This window comes from Macaca nemestrina, chromosome 9, assembly GCF_043159975.1.
Source record: "Macaca nemestrina isolate mMacNem1 chromosome 9, mMacNem.hap1, whole genome shotgun sequence".
NCBI lineage: Eukaryota > Metazoa > Chordata > Mammalia > Primates > Cercopithecidae > Macaca > Macaca nemestrina.
Window position 1 is genome coordinate 63235989 of NC_092133.1, and position 14546 is coordinate 63250534.

A 14546-nucleotide genomic window follows, 5' to 3' on the forward strand; every position below is an offset into this window, starting at 1 on the left:
CACAAAATAGGAGTACCTAGGCTATCTTTGTTAGAAGTTTAAGCTGGACCCAAAGTTGATTGCAGATTGCAGTCAGCATTCTCAAGAACCAAACAATTTTCTTTCAATGCTATAGAGAGTATTTTTTAAAATTAAAAAACAGAATTTTTATATTACATTTTAGTTAAAAATTGGATCTGCTACTCCTTCATTTGCTGTTCATTTCCCCTGTTACATTTATAAATTATCAAATATATTAGTTGGTTTTAACCACTGCTTGCTCCCTTGTAGTCCATCTGCGCTTTCATCTCAATAATGCATTTAAGTTATAAGTGCTAGATTTATTGCCTTGGTGATTTTCATGGCACAAATCCTGATTTCACTAGCACTGAGCAGAAGGAAGAGCTAATGGACAAGGCAGAAAATGCTTAATCAATATCACTCCTGGCATAAGTTTAAACCCCTAAACCCCCACGCAGATTTTGAAAAGGGCTATACTTAAGGCTATAGTCTCCAGAAATGCATTTACTACAGTAAGAAGTTGAGAATCACTTTCTTTCCTACCAAATTCTCAATTACTTCACAAGCCTCTTAGGAAAGCACTAAGATCTTTGAATAACTCAACTGGACCGCAGGAGAAAAAAGGAAACCCTGCAGGAATTAGATAGGAATATGTTATTTCCAAGAAGGGCCCTTTCTCCCAAATATACATCCTTTTTTCTAAAGATAAAATAAAGTACTTCTACATCAGCACAGAGAAGAGGATTTCTGAATATGAGTGTTAAAAGAGATCCTAAGGATTAGATACCAGTCATGAACCTGGTTGGAGGCATGCTCTAAACTGGGTAGTCCAGGGGATGGACCACAATATTATGACTCAAGCAATTAACCAGATTTTGTTGACTAGAAGCACGACATCAATGAAATTAAGTGCTCATGAGGCATTAACTGGATTGCTGAACCAGACAGGCATTTCTGCTATAGTCATGAGTTCTACCAGAAGCCACCTGTGTGTTCTCACAATAAAGCAGGTGTTCACCTAAGGGTCAGGAGGGGCAAGTGTGATCAGGGGACCACTAAGCATCCTGCTATAAAGACCTTCATTACTCAGCCTTTTAAACTTTGAATCCCTTTAAATATCCATAGGTCTACCTAATTTGAGAGAAAAAAAAAAAAACTTCCTTTCTTCGAAACCACATTGCTAATGTCCTCAAGTAAAAAGAAAGTGTCTAAAGTGCAGGCTTAGCACCATAACACAAATATAAGCCAAATAGCTGCCTTTTCATTGAGTACACTATGAAGACCAAACAATCAATATAACGACTAGGAAACAGTTCCAGTAAGTTATTCAATGTTCTTTCTTGGGGCTACCATCTAGGAAATTTGTCTCAGGGCAAAAAAAGTATAGTCCTATTTTCCTGGCCACCCCACTAAAGCAGAATAACCTGACCCACTGTGTTATGTTTCATTGTCTACCTCAACACATTTCAACAATGTCCTAATTTTAACTACATTTGAGTAATATGTGAATTGTTTTTATTTTTTAGAATTTGTGTGTTCTTAATTTGTATATTTTAATTTTCCTTGAGACGAAGCTAAGAATTATTCAGGTACTAGACAGTGATAGCAGCTGCACAATAAGAACCTGTGCATTTATTAAGCAACCACGTGGCTTTCCCTCTACTCTATCAATGATACATATATGTCTCAGTTTCACATCCCTTAATAAATAATTAAGAAATCACTAAATAAACAGCAAAGGCATTCAAAATGCATTGGTTCTCCCCATAGACATCGGGACAGTTCCCATTACATACTTTTTAAGAGTTTGATTTACTTACAAAAGCGACAAATATTTTATTAAAATGTAAGTAATCAAAGCAAAATTAAAAGCCATATGAAGAGAATAAAAATAAAGGGAAGAAAAATCTAATCAGTTCTCTATTAGGAAGGGAGAGAGACACAGTCAATTCAGCTGGAAATATAATGGTTTCCAAGGTCAATGCCAGTTCAAAGAAGAGGTGCCTTGCTTTGACAACACTTTTCAGGGAGAAGGTAGGATCAGGAGCTCCAGTGTTTCCTTCTAAACAAGCACAAAATATGATATATTAAAACACCTATATTTATAACTAATCTCAAATTCACTTACCACTTTTAACTTGGTATTCATATATTTAGAATGATAATGGAAGCTCAGAGAATTAACAATCTACCCTCATATGTATTGTTCCTTGAGTTATCCTCAAATGGTTGACAAAAATCTACACCTGGAGTGAGAATTCCACAAACACAGAGAAGGAAAAATAATAGGAAGAAAATACCAAAGATGCTCCTACTGGGAAATAGTCGCTAACCATTACCAAGTTAAAAATTTTTATATTATCGAATTGACTATCACAACACCATGAATACATTTTAAAGCTAAATCTGAAGTGGAGAACCAAATATTAAAATATATATTAATTTAAATATTGTTTATAATTCTACTCTAAATTTCATTCACAGGAGAACATCCTTAGTCATGAGAAAAAATCATTTTCACCCTTTAAACTAGAAAATTTCCTGATCCTACATTAGATCCTTAACCATATATTTTTACAAGATTCATGATCAGTCCTTCCTTTCCAATATTACTACTTGGATAACAGATACTTTCATAACTTTTATAATAGATACTTAAATAACAGAGTAAATAGAATGAGAAATAATAAATTGTTGCTATTATTCATAAAAGCATAAGATTAAGCTTTTTCATAGAGAAGCCTGCATCACATAAAAAAATCTGCCTAAACTATGTTTATAAATGAAGGTTCATCCTTTCCTTCATCGCTGATTTTATATCATTCAGGTTATACATTAGCAGCATAAATGATAGGATCTAGTAATAAGAAAACCAGTTTAAATAATTACATAAAACTCCTTCATATTATGTTATACTTGTGCCTTGTAGGTTACATATATCAAGACATGTCAAAGGAGTTAAAACATATTCTCTAAGTAGGGTATCCTAATGATACTGAAGATTTTAACCTTGAGCTTCAGATTTACTGTCCAAATATGGTCTGTATTATTTTTAATTTTTAATTGCATTTGATACCTACTTTGAACTGTGAGTTAAAACCAAATGATTACATGGTTAGTGAGACAAGATACACTATCAAGAATAACACCTCACATTTTTTGTGTAGTTTATTTTTTAACTTGTTTTGATCAAAGCCATAGTTGAAAGAAAATTATCTGCATATATATGTGGTTGATCATATAATACTAATCAAAAATACGACCAGTTTTCTTGTTTATTATTGTAAGAAACAAAAGAAATACTGCATCCTATGCAATAAGGTAAAACAAAATGAACACTAATTTGTAAATGCTAGATGTAACTGTGAAAAAAATGAGAAGGACTAAAATTAAATAACATAGGTAAGACACTGAGAAGAGCTACTCACCACATCACCCTCTAACATCACCTTAATCAGTCCAACGTTAGTCACCCTCATATAATCTATATGTGCAAATAAAATTTAGAAGTTGATCTTTATTAAAATATCAACAAGAAGTATTTTATTGCATAATAATAAGAGCTATATTGTCAGACTTACTTTTTAAAGTTTATGTTTGTGTCATATAAACATTTGAAATAATGAATTAGTTTACCTTTATGTATTAGCTCATCCTTTATTATGATATTTTCATTACAAATGTAAATACATAAACTTTGTTATAATCAGTTCAGTTCCCTGCTGGTCTTTCCATTCTCAAGAATTTTCGAACATTTACTAATATGCAAGCCTGCACAAGCCCTGAGAAGTCTTTATTCTCTATTGAATTTACAATCTAGAGAGATAGATGATGTTAGTATCAATGAAATAACAGCAATATATAAATAAGACCAACCTGGCCAGCTTAAATATGGCTTATCTATATAAAGCCTCACAGTAACAGCAGAAGATCTTTCCCTCCATTCCCATCATGTCCCACACATAATTCCACCCTAGGAACATGGTGTTTAAAATGGCTTGCTTGTAAAATCAGGGAATTAGTTTCATTCACCCAAGATCTCTAGGATATTCAATAATGATGGATGGATATGATACGGATAAGTGAATGAGTGGATAGATGGATGGATAAATGGATGAATGGGTGGAAGAAATAGCATACATTTTTTCATACTTATGTGGATACAAATATAAACTTTGAAGAAATTCATAGCAAGACCTCATCCCTATAAAATGAAACTCAGCTGAAGGATTTTCTTTAAAAAATGTTACTTGAACTAAAACAGGTGCAAGATTTTTATGCAACCTGGCAGAGGCATACAGAATATCACTTCATTTAGTTGGGAGATAATCTCAACCAAAGTCTCAATTAATTTAGTAATGAAGTTGAAGAGAAATTCAATGCTTATCAGTAAGTAATCACATCATTTGAAAGTCAGTTTGGATGTCAGCTGCTTGGGTTCGGCAAATCCTGAAATGCTCCTCTGCAATATCCAAGTCCGCCAAAGCAGGACAAACTATTTTTAGATTAGGCATGTCAAAAGCATAGTCTATTGTGAAGACTACATTAATACAGTAAGGAAGAAAATGCCAGTTGGAAAGCAAGTGAACTATTAGAAGTCATGAAACACACACACAAACATAAATGCCAATGTTCAGGGAAATCACATATAGAGCCTCCCTATGAGGCCAAAATACCCTATCAGCCATAGATAAGAACAGTTCTTTCCACCAGTTGCTTCTAAAACAATTCCAAACACTAGTATCTGTTATATGTTTGTTTGCTTTATAATTTTTAATATAATGTAATTTTCATTCTGCCATACTTATATAAACCTAGACCAAAAACATTAACTTATGTAGTGTTATTATAAGACCCTCCAGTGGACTATTGTGACTACAGTTTCCAAGAGGATAAAAAAAGGAAAAGAAGAATGAGATGTTTTCAAACTGATTAGCAACTGCACCTCATTGCACAGCACTATGAAGAAACAGATTTGGAAACACAGCACCAAGATCAGTGAGGGCCATAGTCTCAATTTAGGTCTCATCACTTTACCTGGCAATAGTACCAATTTAGCAGGCACTGGGCTGTGCAGAAAGATTTACATGTAAATGAACACACTTTGGGGCATTTTGCTTTGCCTCAGTAAAAGAGAAACATCACTTTTCATTGGCACTACAAAAATAAAACAGAGGCTAACAAAGAAGGGTCCAGGGCAGAGTCCATTACTGGAAAAGCTAATTTGGCAGGTGCATCACACTCCTAGAGAACATGATCAGTGCTTCTAGGAAGCACTAAAGAGTTTGGAAAACACAGATATTGTGGAAGTTATTAGACGACAAAGTGCAGACATAACATTTTGCAATTTATAGGGGGAAAATCACCAAATTAAGGGATGATTGTCTTATTTTTAATATTCTTTTTAAAAGTTTTATATATTTAGATATAAAATTCATACCTTCTATAACATAAATATATTAAAATAATTGTAAGATAAAATAAAGTTTTAAATAAAAATTATAAAGGATTTTTAAATAATTAAAATCAAATAAAAAATAAAGTGGATCTCAAACATCATAACGCAGTTCTATGTGCCTCATCATTAGTGTGGATTTCTGCTCACTCATTTTAGCCCTCTGTCTCTAAGCTAATGTCATAATGGCCTAGATCCCAACATAATTCTATTTTAATAGATTATCTCAGTCATATAGTTCCTATAAAGCCCAGCCACTGGGGGATGGAGGTTTGTGATTTCTTCTCAGACTATATTAACTAACCCTTACTCTTTTATTTCATTCATTTAAGTATTCATTCATTCATTCAATAAATACACATACAGTGCTTAATAAGTTTAAGGAATCATGTGAGACAATGTAAGGCATGGAGAAATATGATTAGTCATAGATTCTTATGCTCAAAAAGGTGATGGTCTAATATGAGATAAAATATCTGTGCAAATAAAGACATAATCTAAGAACAGACATACAACAATATCATGTGGAAATACCATGATAATTTAAAGAGAAAGAAAGCAAGAACAAGAGTGAGAGAGTAAGTGAGTGAGTGAATGAGTGAAAAATTGAGAGACACCAAATGGGAAGATAAGAAATGATTTTCCTACATGGAATCCTCTCTCTTCCACTTGCTAGGCATGTATTGGAATGACGTATGTTCCATCCAGAACCCTGAAGGACAAGAACTTGGCAATGGCCCAGAGAAGGCATTCAGCAAACCTTCATTGAAGAAATGAGTGAAAAAATTAATGAATGAATATTTCTCTTTGGTTTTGTAGACACTAGCATTTGAATGTATAAAAAACAATGCATATAGCCAATCCATATTTATTTTTTTCTTGCAAAACTGAAACAAAATGCTTTATAAAACACAAAATACATTCAAAAGTAGCCACATCATAAAGATAATAGGTGCCTGCATTATGTAACACTCTACCTGTTACTTAGATGGACTAGGGCATTACTGAAAGACAAATTTGCAAGACACCTATAAAGCTACCAAAATTCAGAATGGTTTTTTTTTCCTTACTCCAAATGCATTTTGATGCAAGGAGAACTGTGACCTTTCAAATAGAACTCTTATTTTTTTTTAAGTTTATATTTTAACTCTGCAGGATTTCACTATAATGAAGTTTTTGCACAAATACCACTAAAAAATTATTCTTCTCCTGCAAACAATATTTTTGTCTCTTATTATTCTCATTACAGACACTTGAAAATTTGCGAATTTATATTGAGTTTCTGCCTTATTATCCTATACTATCAGCCCTCCATATCCATAGGTTCTACATCCATAAACTCAAGTAACTGCAAATTGAAAATAAAGAAAAACAAACAATAAAAAATAACAATACAATTAAAAATAATACAAATAGAACAATACAGTATAATGACTACTTAGATAGCATATACATTATATTAGGTATTATGAGTAATCTACAGGTGATTTTAAATATATGGGAGGATGTGTGTAGGTTACATGTAAGTACTACACACCATTTTATATAAGGAACTTATATAAACCTAAAGGACCCCCCATAGGTTTTGCTATCAGGGGTCCTAGAGCCAGTCCCCCATGGATACTGAGGGAGGACTGTACTTGTGACATCAGAATAGTAATTGTTACTTTAGTTGGCAATTTAGCTCTTAAGAAAATATAAAAATTAAATACCAGGGCCTGGATTACATTTAAGAATTGTAAAGATATTTTCAAATGTTATGTTTTTAAATTTAAAGATAGACAACATAAATTCAGGCTCTTAATTATGTGCTTCTTGAAAGTGCTTTCTTAAAAAATAATTTACTAGTAGAATCAAGATAATTAAAATTAATGATCCAACAGCCTGTTGTACTCACACCAATTAACCATTGGAATGCTAAACAGTTCCAGGAGATAGATTGCTCTTTGAACAAATAAATCAGTTTCAAAGTAAAGTATATTATCTCTGTGGGAGAGTCCATAAAGTAAATATTAAATCACTTCTCAGCAATATGGACTCTTGCCAATAAATCTCAAAAACAACATTATTTTCAAAGAAAAAAGATGGCTACCTCATTTGGCACACACAAAGGATGAATGATATAGTTAGTCAAATCAGCCAATCAGAGTGTGTATGTATATATATATGTGTGTGTGTGTGTATATATATATATTTTTATATATAGTGTGTGTTTATGTGTGTGTGTGTAGACAGAAACACATACACTGTATCTTGTCTCCTAGGCCCCCATCCATTGCCTTCCTTTACTCTCTTGCGCTATTTGTCTATCTCTTTCACAAGCCTATAATTTTGCCAGAGAGCAGAAATTGTGTCTTCATCATGTTTGTTCTCCATTTTCCAGTTCTTTACTTCTGCAGCACCTGTCTAGAAATGTTTTACATAAAGAAAAAAAACAAGACAAGTATAGTCTCATATGAAACAAAATAATCAAACTACAGATTAATTCACGTTTCTTTTGGAACATTTTGCTAAAAGAAAAGCTAACATATTTTAATTGGAAAATATCTACCAATTTCTAAGTCAACACAGGGATCCAACTTTAAAAACCCCAAAGGTCTCTCCCTGAACATTTTTACACATATATGTATCCAGGAGTATACTTAAGGTTCCTGTCCCAGTCTTGAGTGTTTTCAAGATTGGACTCTTTTCTCTATGCCTTGTATTGGTCAGTATGAGTGTTGTAAGAAGCAGAGAACTCTGATTTTGAGCTGTCACTACCTTACCCACATCTTAAATCCATCATAAACTACGTTTCTTTCCTGAAGACCCAATGTGCAAAGGAGCATCATAAAACTACAGTATAAACCTAGGAAATCTTAATGTTCACACTAATGGAAATAAGACCCAAATGTTGAGAATTAGTGTTACAGAGAATCAGATGCTTATATTGTGTTCACCTCTGTAGGTTCTAAGGCCAGTAAGAATTAGATAGAGTGATAGACAGGCAACAAAATGTAGTGGTTAAGAAGGCAGGCAACTACTCAGACAACTCACTACATGAGTGATTTTATACAAATTATTTAAACTATCTAAGTCTTCCTTTTCTCAACTGTTAGTAGTCTTAGAAGGCTTACAATAGGCAACCTCTGTCCAGCATGTACTATAGTACCTGTGCTACATAGTAAATGCTTAATGAATGATAGTGAAAATAATGAAGAGGATATTAGAGATGTGTCCAGGTCATGCATCAACTGACAGATGCAACAAAAGCCCACAGCTTCTTCAGGTGTCTAGGCAGAGTCACAGCTGCAGAAATCCTAAAGAAACTAAAGTAAAACCTGAGGTAACATCTGGACCGTCCCTGACACTTTACCAGGGACCCAAGATGCAGTGTGATAATTGCTTACACTATTTCTCTCATATAGCACTTATATTTTATCAACTGCCTCAACACTTAGAAACCAAAATAGTGATTAGCAACAAAATTGTCAAGCTGGGAGTCAAGCCAGTAAAAAAGGTATTTTCAATCAAGAGTTTCTTAATATTATTCAAATAATACCAAAGGGACAGCTTTCTATTTTGACTGTAAGTAAAACTACCAGCCTGTGCATAAAGGTCAAGCTTGATAGGACAAAATAAATGTTGCTAGCCTATCTCCAAACACACATCAAATTGCGTATACCCTAGCAAAACCCAAAGCTAGTTATGAAAATCAGCTTATGTAAATGAAACAGAAAGTAGAGGCATCAAAATGAACAAGAATAAAGTCATACACAAGTGTATTTTTTAGAAATTAAAACATTTCTTTAAGTAAATTGAGAATTTAGAGACAGTGTGATATACACACAAACATACATGTATAAATATATGCATGTATATATTTAAAGAACAGAAGTAAATATTTAAGGATGTTAATTTCCCAAAAAGGAAAACAAAAGAAGAAAGTATTTACTATTTTCTACATATTGCTTAAATTTAAATAAAAAATATAGCTAATTTCCTCCAGAATAAATTTGTAAATATCCAGTTTTATTGGCAATTCTACTGATTAGGGAGACAGTAATAGTCACTAAGGTGAAAACGATAATGATACTTTAAGCCGAGATAGTGGAAACAGAGATGAGAGAAGTGTGAGCCTGTCATTGATGTCAAGAAAGTAACTGGCAAATCGTGGGACATTTGGAACAAGAGACAGAGTCAAAGTAGATGGGTAATACGTAGATCAAGTTGACTTAATCTAGTGAGTGTTCCCTAGAAAAAAGTAGGGACCAAGGGAAGAAGAACCCGTTTGTATTCAGAGATAATGAGCTCAGTTTGAAACAAATTTAAAGACAAATTGGAGAAATATTAACTAGAAAAAGACTGAAATGCCTATTATTATATACATTAGTAGGTAGAAATAAACTCAGCTGAAAACCCCTTTAGTAGATGAAAAACAAAAGTAAGATAATAGGTCTCTGAATTCCAAGATAAAATGGAGAAAAACATCTTGATAGTGATAAGAGCTACATCTAAAAAATGGAATTCCTTCATTAAGAAGTTTGTTTCTTTCACTATATGCAGATGATCAAAAACGATATTTACAAAAACCCTAAAGTATCATCTTTTCAACAACCTAGAGAGGTAGAAAACTTGCTAGATAACATTCAGCCTTATAAAAATTGGAAGATTTCCTCTATGATATAAGAGGAAAGCATGAGCATTATCTCAAGACAATCTGTAGAAATATTTATACGTACTAAAATCTCTATTCAGAAATAACACCTACCAAGCAAACCAGAGAGAGAATTCTAGAGAGGGAAAAAAATAGCCTTTTTGTTAATCCTTCACAAAAGTAGACTGTCATTTTCTGTTCTTCAGAGTATTTTTTACTTAAAATAATCTTTTCAAACAGAAGAGATTCTTGAGTGACCTCAACCAACTATTTATGAGAAATTCATATGAATGTTCATATATATACACAGATACTTGTACAAATATACCTAGATATTACTGATATAGTTAATATGTGGTAAAAATTATTTTTACTTAATCACAAATTAGAAACTTTAAAAAGCTATTCTTACCCTTTATAATCACAAACTCAAATATTACATATGAATGGGGAAAAGACCATTAGTAATTAGTTATTTTTAATCGTCTAACTTTATACTTTTTATGTGAAAGGTACATAGCATTGATGTTGATATGAGACAGTGATATGAGACTGGACACACATCACTGGGAAATTGCTGCTAGGGCAAATATCATTGATGTCAAGACACTACTAGTTTGGCACAATCGAAATTTTTCCTAAGGGAATTTCCTAAATAATGGATTAGTTACTACTGCTTATTATTACAATGTGATTTTCTTAGCTCAGAGTATACATGATAATGCTTTCTAGACAGTAAGATTTTATATCCCTGAATCTCCACAATTCATAGCCTTAAGAATAATTACCTTTCTTGGAAAACAGTGATTTAGAGGATTAAAAGAAACCAGAAGTAATGATAAATAGGAGTTTAGCAGGTTAAAATACACTGAAAGAAACTTAATTCTCAGAAAGATATAACAAGAAGATTTTATGGACACGTTAAATAGAGCCTTCTAACAAACGATCTGGAGAAGCCAATGCCTTATTAGATTTAAATCTCCTATTGCCCTTCCGTGAGCCTATTCCAACTAGCTAGTTCAGACACCTAGGGTAACTATTTTATGAAATAATGTATTTGGATACATTGCTCAGGTAGGCTGACTGAGTCATTTATTGTCAAAATGGGATGATAAGCATAAATGGGGACTGTACTGTTGAACACCCTAATCGCAGGAGGGAGCATGTTAATAAAAATGGGGTAAAAATGGAGAAAGAAATAGAGGGAGAGACAGAGACAGAGAGAGACAGAGAGAGAGAGAGAAGGTTAATGTGAAAAACAGAAAAGAAAAAAGGACCCAAAGTCACTTGATGGTTATGTGAAGAGAATGGAATTTACTGTGAGTTAGTGACAGGAAGGGATCTACATGTTTGAATCAAACAGATTTGTTTTTTTAATGCCAGCTGGTAGCCTCTCCATTAGTACCCAGCCACCAGTCATTTTTTGGTGCAAGGACATACCCTCCCAACAAAACTGAAACTCCCCCCACAAAAGATTGCTGAATTCACAGTTGTTGCCCAAACCGCTGCATCAAGTATTTACCCTGGTGTGAAAAATACCATGATTTTAGTTTCTTATAATTGTAGATTTAGTTTACTTGAAACATAAATAGGTTTCATCCTAGTCACAGTCCTTTTTCAAATTATGGTACTATCACAAATTGTGATTTGCCATATTCTCAAACAACTGACTATAATTTGAAAGGGACAAATAATCTCTTCATGGAAGAACCAAAGAATACTCTTAAGGCAATACCGTGATGTCAGGCAGCATGTAGTGCACTGCTACTCGAGGAGAAAATGTGTTGCACACTTAGCATCTGACTTCCTACTTGAATTAACATGTAAAAATCTAATACCCTACACTGAGAAAGTAATCAACATATGATGTTGATATAGAGAAGAAAAGATATTACAAACAACATATGTAATATTTTTCATGAGGAAGACTTGCTTTGACAAAGAAGTAATTTTCTCATTATTAATAATTAGAAGCAAAAATATCCCTCCCATACAAATTTAGATAATAAAGACTATTTATTTTTATTACATTTAGGAATCATTATATTTTGTGTAATCAATGTTATAAAAACAAACTATATATTGCTTAAAAATTACACACAATTTCTGTGCTACATGGATATTCTAACGAAATAAGTATTTCCAGATAGCATAGCCTTTTAGCGTCATCTCATTAAACAGTGAACTAGGTCTTTTAAATTTAAGTAAAATTTATTTTTATACTACATATTTTAAAATACATGATAGCAATTGTATTTAATGTAAATATCTAGTGAATTATATAGTAACTGCTGGGAACAGTATATAATTAAAAAGAAAATTACTGACCATATTCTATACCTAAATCACTTGGTCCTTCCACTGATATTTAGGTTCTTCATATTGTCAAGCATGGTGCCTCATATATCATACAGCTTTAATAATTTTTACCCATCTGATTAGCCACAAAAGAACAAATATTCCTTGTACCACATCTGTATAAAATACTTAGAAATTAAAAATTGAGAGAGAAATGACTTAAATTTAACCAAATATTTTATATATTTAAAAATTATCTTGTCATTCCAGTAAAATTGTCAGTGCAAAATATTCATAATTCAATAGACTTACCTGAACACAATTTGAAAAATTTATGAGTAAATGTACACACATGTGCATACATATACCATATCATGTATATATCCATAGGTATGTACACTATATTTACATGAATCTTATATAGATGTCATGAGTACGTAAAAGTGGTCCAAAACCGATGTGTCACCAAAATCTGCATTTTCCATACCTGATTTAAATGATTTTGAAACCGTAATTGGCTATAAGTTTATACATGTGTATATACATACATGTTTATATATTATATATATATCTCCGTATGTGTGTACCCCTATATATACACATGGGTATATATCCAATGCTAACTCTCTTAGATTTTCAAAATCATTTAGGTCAACCTGGGAAAAATCTACTGTGATGCTGTATTCAGATATGGCTAGCTGTTACATTCTACTTACTGATACATCTTACTACGTTATTTTATTGTTAATAAGATAGAATCAACTTTAAAATGCACTGTCAATTACAGGGAAATGATATATGTTAAACATTCACATTGCTTATAAGTTCCATCCTAATTTCAGAAATATTAAAATGTGAAAAAATATGTATTTATATTGAAACAGTATAATCATAGTATAAGGTATTTCAAAATAAGACATATCCAACAGTAAAAAACTCACTAAAGAAAATAATATATGGGATTTTTAAAACAGATAATCGGAGCTAACTATTTAATTGATAATGGTTCAAATTAGGACTTGCACTCTGTATACCAGTAGCCTCTATATGTTAAATCAAGCAGGAAATTGTGTGTGCACACACAAACACACACACACAGAATAAATGTATCATGGTTTATTATTTTTCATAAATCATGACCATAGAAATTACAAATTATTCACAGTAGAGTTAATTCCAGGTAAGCCAGAAATGATTCTGCATATATGAGGCATAAGTTTCCGTGACAAATAAGAACAAGTATATAAAATCCTATAGATATATGACCCATAACACATTACAGAGCAGTGATTTCCCAGAGGAAAATGTAAAACTCATGTACCCAGTAACAGTTCTATTTTTGTTCTCTTTGATAACTCAAATCTATTCATGCTGCACATTTACTTTTACATAAAAATGTATTTTAGTTGTCTGGGCTATTTCATCTGTGACAACAAGATTCTTATATATTTTAAATGGAAGTATCCTATTTTACTCTTAAGCATTTTCTTTAGGATTTTTCAGTCGGCTTGACCATTTTTAAAAGTGTATGATATCTTTCATTCCCGCATCAGATAACTTCATGTTTTAAATCTTTAAAATCCACATAAAAAGGAAGAGTTACTCAGGAATTTCATTTAATGAACTGGATTATATTTCTCTCTCTAAGAACTAAGCTCCATATATTTGACATGCTGAAATATTCATATTATAAGCAAATAATCTTAAAAGAAGTGATTAGTTTTATTTTTTATTTTTTGATTACTTCTATTAAAGAGATAAAAGGTAATATTTGCTCCAGGAATTTTCACTGAAGCAGAAATAAATGTAAGTAGAACTGTAGGGATGGAAACAGAAGTGGCAAAGATGGTTCTAATGCATGGAGAGGAGGGGGAAAAATGTAAAGATGCAGTTAATAAAAAAATAATACCTAGGCCTTCTATTTTTCTTAGCTTTGGGCTCTAATCTCAGCTGAGATCAGAAAGGAATTTAGTCTGATGTGCTCAAACAAATATGCATTCTATCTGTTCACCAAACAAGAATGGCAGAAGTTTTTATCCTCCAGAGAATTAAACAGCATTAATTAGTAATTAGGATATTAAACCAAGATCAAGACTGAAGGTTCCTGAAATCTGGCTACTTTTTAGGACAAGGTTTTATCTTACTGAAAAAGAAATG

The 14546-nt window shown here is 32.3% G+C and overlaps 2 protein-coding genes across 22 annotated transcripts in view; one reads left to right on the plus strand and one right to left on the minus strand.

Moving 5' to 3' along the window:
* Nucleotides 1-14546, minus strand: part of LOC105466141 (catenin alpha 3) — a 1883635-nt gene that overhangs the window by 1164439 nt on the left and 704650 nt on the right. The gene's annotated exons all lie outside the window — the stretch shown is intronic.
* Nucleotides 1-14546, plus strand: part of LOC105466138 (leucine rich repeat transmembrane neuronal 3) — a 184204-nt gene that overhangs the window by 153990 nt on the left and 15668 nt on the right. The gene's annotated exons all lie outside the window — the stretch shown is intronic.